Below are 6,000 nucleotides of genomic sequence, written 5' to 3' on the forward strand. Positions count from 1 at the left end.
GTCACATTCTTTCAAGCCCATTAACTTCAGTGGTGACTAAATAGTTATGTTGCTGATATGTCCCTTTTAGCTTTAGAAGGGAATACAGTACTTTATACTCCTAATATGAGAAATTATTTGCTATGTTTAGTATGAATTTAGACTGAATATTGGGACCCAAAGGGTCAAAGGTGTTAACAGGATCTGGCCACTGTACAGCATTAAATATTGTTAAAGTAGGTTTGGCATTTGTGACCTTACCACTTTGGAAAATTATCAGGAGAAGGCACATGATCCAACTTTCAAAGGTGGCAGGGGAGGAGAACAATAGAATTTGCCATGTTTCTCTTATTACTGGATCTTTTTCTCTTAGGAGACCCATTCTTGCACCAAGCATAAATATTCAAAGATATGGTGTCGGTGAACTACTACATGCTGGTTTGCTGCTTTCACTTTGAGACCCAGCATGGTTTGGCAGGCCACATCCAGTCCCATTGAGATTTACTTGTATCTTTCCATTGACCTGAGTAAGTATTGGATCAGGCCCAAAGAGAGCAATAAGATACAGAACATGACTATCTTAGAGAAATCCATCTTTGATTCAGAACATATGTTGCAATAATAAAACCCAGATCCCAGCATGTCTCAAGTTTGCTGCTACAATCCATTTTAAGAAAAAAGAAGGGGCGGGGAAGGCCCTTAAGATTGCCTTACTGGGCATATGGCCAGCATTTGTCCTCATTTGGTTTAAAACTGCTAGGCTTATGCCTTTGTTTGTTTTATTATATATATATATATATATATATATATATATATATATATATATATATATATATATATAATAAGACAATGACACTCTCTCTCTCCTGTTTTAAACAAAGTCAAGTAGTACTAAAAAAAAATAATATATTAGGTGATGAGCTTTCGTGGGACACATCTACTTTTTCAGACCATAGCCATACCAGAACAGACTCAATACTGAGTCTGTTTGGTATGGCTAGGGTCTGAAGAAGTGGGTCTGTCCCACGACAGCTCACCTAATGAATTATTTTGTTAGTCTTTAAAGTGCTACTTGACTGCTTTTTTGTTTTGACAGCGTATAGACTAGCACGGCTCCCTCTCTGTTTTACTCTCCTGTTTTTGAAGAGCAGTTCTATCAGCTATGCTAGTAAAAGCTGCTGTTATGCCCACTGTGTGGTGACAGGCTTCCAAAATACATGTCACAATGGCAGTCTTGCATTGGAATGTCCTAATGTGACTTATGAGCTAATAGGTATGTATTGATTTCGGTGTTAGCCTTACTTGTCTCCAAAGATGCTAGAAGCAGTCAGTGAAGATGGGTGTATCTATTGGAGACTCTTTTTTTTTTTTTCCAGTTTTAAAAGGGAATAGTAGGATGGGCAAAGAGTTACCCCATTTGGGGCTAGTTACTTAACACTATACACTTAATAAGATAAAGAAATTGTTCATGTTCCGAAGTGAGAACATACATCAACTTATTATGCTAGGGAAAAGTTAACCCATACAAATGCAAAACTGAATTTAGGATCAAATATCTGACATAAAGACAAGCAGAGTCATATCTTATACAACAAATTTACTTGCATATATAGTACATACTTTACCCATCATCCAAAAGCCACTGCAAAGCCTTCCATGACAAAGCAGCTCTATCCCAGTTAAAATACTCATCTTTGTGTTTCTATAGTCAAATCTATTCCAAGATAACTATGGCTGAAGTTACAAGTGAATAGTTGGTGGCCATCAACGACAGATGACTTTCGTAGCCTAACAATAACTTGTATAAAATACCATTTATAGGGTGCAACATATTGCTGTAACTGCCAACGTGGTGTCGCCAATGCTGGACATCAAAATCACTCTAGCATGTGTGCCTCTGAGGTAATCATCATTGTAGAAGGGCAAATGATTCACACATTAGTGTCCCAATTGACTCTTCTGTTTCTCTTGAACCTTTTCATTTAATGTTATATCTCTGCCTATCTTTCTCTGATAGTCCTCTCTCCTGATAGCTTTAAACTACCTCTTCTCACTTAATATTTCCACAGGCACAATTAGTGTTATTACAGAGATTATACATTTAGAGTAATTCCTTTTGGATCTGAATTTTTCATATTTCCCCTTGTTAATTTTCTAATTAAGCTAACATTGCACTCCTAATAATTACTATCAGCTGGATATTTTCATGCAACTGAAGCTACTTTTAAAATAAAACATCTGCCTTGCACAGGAAGCTGTACTCTTCTACAGCTGCACAGCATATACTTCATTTTATGGGTAACCTAGGTAGATGAAATACTTTTGGCAAAAGCAGCTTCCTTAATAAGACTAATCAATTGTTATCTTCTCTGACTCATTGTCAGAGATGCAGAGCACATCCTTCTACCTGGATTCCTCATTTTATCTGAAAATCCAGAATGAAAAGGGACAGGATGGGATTACAAATCTTTCCTCCCATAAATTCTTCCTGTTTCTGCAGATGGTACCCTTGACGATGTCCGTCCTTTAAATAAGCTCAATTGTTATCTACCTCCAGAACAGAAACTTAACATTGCAGTGTAGTTTTATCTTAGACAGCAACTTGGTAATAACAAGATTGTTGCCCACACTGTTACTGTCTCACTGGTTGCATATCAAATGCACTTCCATTTGCAAATGTAAAACAAAAAGATGCTTGCTTGCCCTACTAAAATTCCTGGTCCTCTATAACCAACTTGGGTTCTTCCAGTGATAATGGGACTAACGTTTTCATACAAAAGCTGTTTTAGTGATACCAAATATTTTGCAAAATATTCATGTCAGTATTGCCAAATTAGGGTGTTGTGTGCATTTTTGTTAAACGAAATTGAGAACCTTTTTTGTCTTGATGTTCTTGGGGGAAATTTTTTTGTTTTTGGAGGGAGAGGGTTCAACATTTCTTCTAGTTTAACTGCAAATATTTATGGGAGGTGAGTCAATGTTTTGTGTTTTAAATTTAAAAAGTAAATATTTGGTTAGCTAAAAACTTTGCTCCAATATTTTTATCCTAATTCTTGGAAGAGGGGGAAAGTCTTATCTGCACAACTCTTGTCCCTTGGAAACAGGATTCTGCAAATTGTTCTCTCAACCTCTGCAAATCCATTGCCTTCTATGTTGCCAGTGACATCTGTGTAAAAACACTAAAGAATGTTTATACACATGACATTGTCAGAAATAGGTGGGAGAAGGAGAAATAGAAGAAGGTGGGAAAAGAGGAAAGGTAATAGGACAAACGACAGAAGGGAGAAAAGGAAGAGAGATTAAATGTCTTTTTTTGGTTTTTTCCCCTCTGCAACCGATTGGGTATAATAGACTTGGACTACTTCTGTCATGCTCTGGTTGGCTTGAATAGAGGAGTCTAGATTATCACCTGGAGGCTAGTAACTCTGAATTACAATATGCAGTGTTTACACAGCCCACAATTTGAGCCCATAAATTAACTATTATTGGAAAAACATCCTATTCAAGGAAGACCTTAAGTAAGGTTCTACAGGGGATCTTTTTTGGGTGTGATGATCAACATCTTTCTTAATGGCCTGGAACAAATTTGCAGATGACCCAAAATTGGGGGATGGGAGGTTGCTGACATTTTGGGGCATTGAACTAAAAATCAGAATAATCTTGATAAAGGAGGAGAACAGGGATATAGACAAAAAAATTAAATTCAATAATGACAAGTGCAAGGTGCTACACTTATGGAAGAAAAACAAAATACACATACAGAATGAGGAATAACTGACTCAGCAGCAGGTTTGCTGAGGGAGACTCTAGAAGCTGTCTTGGATCCCTCAATGTGAGTCAGCAACTAAATACTGTTGCAACAGTAAGCAAATGCAATTCATAGGTAGCATTAACAGAAGTATAATAATGCAAATGACAGGAGGTGATAAAATGGCACTACTCAGCCCTGCTTAGGCATCAGCTGAAGTACTACAAAGGCTGAAGAAATTGGGTGTATTGAGTTGGGAATAGAGGAGATTAAGGGAGGACATGATAGTGGTCTTCAAAGGCTTGAAAGGCTGCTGTAGAAATGAAAAAGTTATTTTCTCTTGTCTCAGAAGTTGGAATGAGGAAATGGGTTCCAATTACAACATAGCAGATTTAGATTAAATCTCAAGAAACTTGCTAAATGTAAAAATGGTATGACTGAAACGGACTGCCTTGGATTTTTTGTGGCAGTGCCTTCATTGGAAGTTTGCAAAAGGAGACTGGAGAACCAGGTGTCTTGTATGGTTTAGGCACAATGAATTATGCATCTTGGCATGGGGGTTAGACTAGATGGTCCTTGTGGTTCTTTCTAATGCTATGATTCTAAGTAGTGGCCAGCATATGCATTTCCTTGGTCAGTGAGGAAGATCTAGTGAGAGACCAGACCTGTTTGGTATAAGAATATAGCTAAATATTGCATTTCAATGATCTACTTAGTCCAAACTGACTGAGGGCCTATATGCACATGGACATTTATCCCCATAGCTTGTGTAAATTTAAAAAAAATCACACTCTAAGGAAACAGTTAATTAATACTACAACAAACTTCTGAGAATAAAGATGATATCCAAACCTTCCTAGTCGGTTTAGGTATCCCAGGAAGGCAACTGGGCTTTTACTGTCTATCTGGTTAACTGGCATGCCCAAATGAGGCTGCCAGGCAGGGCTGATGTCCCAGATGGGGCCAGCCACTGCAGGACAGGTGGGGCTGGTTGGTGGCCCCGGCTCTATTAACCAGCGCACTTCAGCATCCGCTGGGATCTGGGGATGCTGGATAATGATGCTTTTACATTACTTTCCTTGTGCAGTTTACCAATAGGTGCAGCAGCATCTAGTTAAAATGTCTGCATGTGAACAAAACTTGTTTGTTCTCCATAATATATATTTAAAATACAAATACAGGTTGTGTCCAGTTTTTTTCTCTGTCCATATAAAAGTACTCGCCTATTGGCTGTTGAAAAGTTACATTGGCATCTCTGAAAACCAGCATACTCTCTTCCAGCAACATCTGTGGTTGCACAGGACCACAGATGCTTCTGGAGCAGAGACCCCAGGAGCAGAAGGGCAAGCTGCCAGCTATAAGGAGGTGGGCAGCCTGGGGACAGTCTTCTGGCAGCCCACAGCAGCAAGGGGCTAGGGCCAGAGCCCCTGCAGCAGCAGTGTGGGGCTGGAGCCAGCTAGATGGAGGCTGAAGTTGAGCTCTGGATGGCTGGGGACCAGAGCCCTGCTGCAGCCAGGGGGAGTCCAGTCCAGGGCTGGAGCCCCAAGAGCATGCAATCAAGGCTGGAGCCCCATGCATGGGATGGACCAGAGCCCCACTGCAGCCCCAGATCAGCCTGGAGCTCCACCCATGGGATTGGTGGGAAAATCACTGCAGCCTCGCAGAGCCCCAGGATGAGGATACATCCCTGCAGCAGGAGCACAGGGGCTGAGGCCAGAGCTCTGCACAGCAGCGGGGTAGCCCTGAGGCAGCATGGGCCAAAACAGCAGGAAGCCCCAGAGCAGGAAAGTAAGGAGGTGGTGGTGAGAACTGAAGGAGATGCTTAGGGGCCATGGCAGGGGACCTCCCCTGGTTCAGCAAATTCTCTGGTTTGGGCAGGTCCTGACTGTGCCGGACCAGAAAGGCGCAGCCTGTGGCAGTAATCTAGCCAGTGTGAGTATAAATAGCAGGAAAATGAGGTTACACAGGTATCGGCACAAGCTATAGAAACTCTTGGGGATTCTAAGGACATATGTGTTACTAGCCCATGCCGCCATACCTTCTCTGGTAGTTTTAGCCATGCTACTTAGGTTAAGGTTGGAGTGTCTGTGCCAGCCCCTGCTGCTGTCACACCTCCAATTGCAATGTAGGCAGATCATGAGGTACAAGGAAAAACCATTTTTTTTGTGGATTGTGTTTTCTAGCCAAGGTCACAAGACTGAGCAGGATCATGAGATAGGAACTTAATTTTATTTTATTTATTTTTTACTTCCGTCCTCTTTTGAGGAAAAGAG

The sequence above is a fragment of the Carettochelys insculpta genome, chromosome 11 (genome assembly GCF_033958435.1).
Source record: "Carettochelys insculpta isolate YL-2023 chromosome 11, ASM3395843v1, whole genome shotgun sequence".
In the NCBI taxonomy this organism is placed as follows: Eukaryota; Metazoa; Chordata; order Testudines; family Carettochelyidae; genus Carettochelys; species Carettochelys insculpta.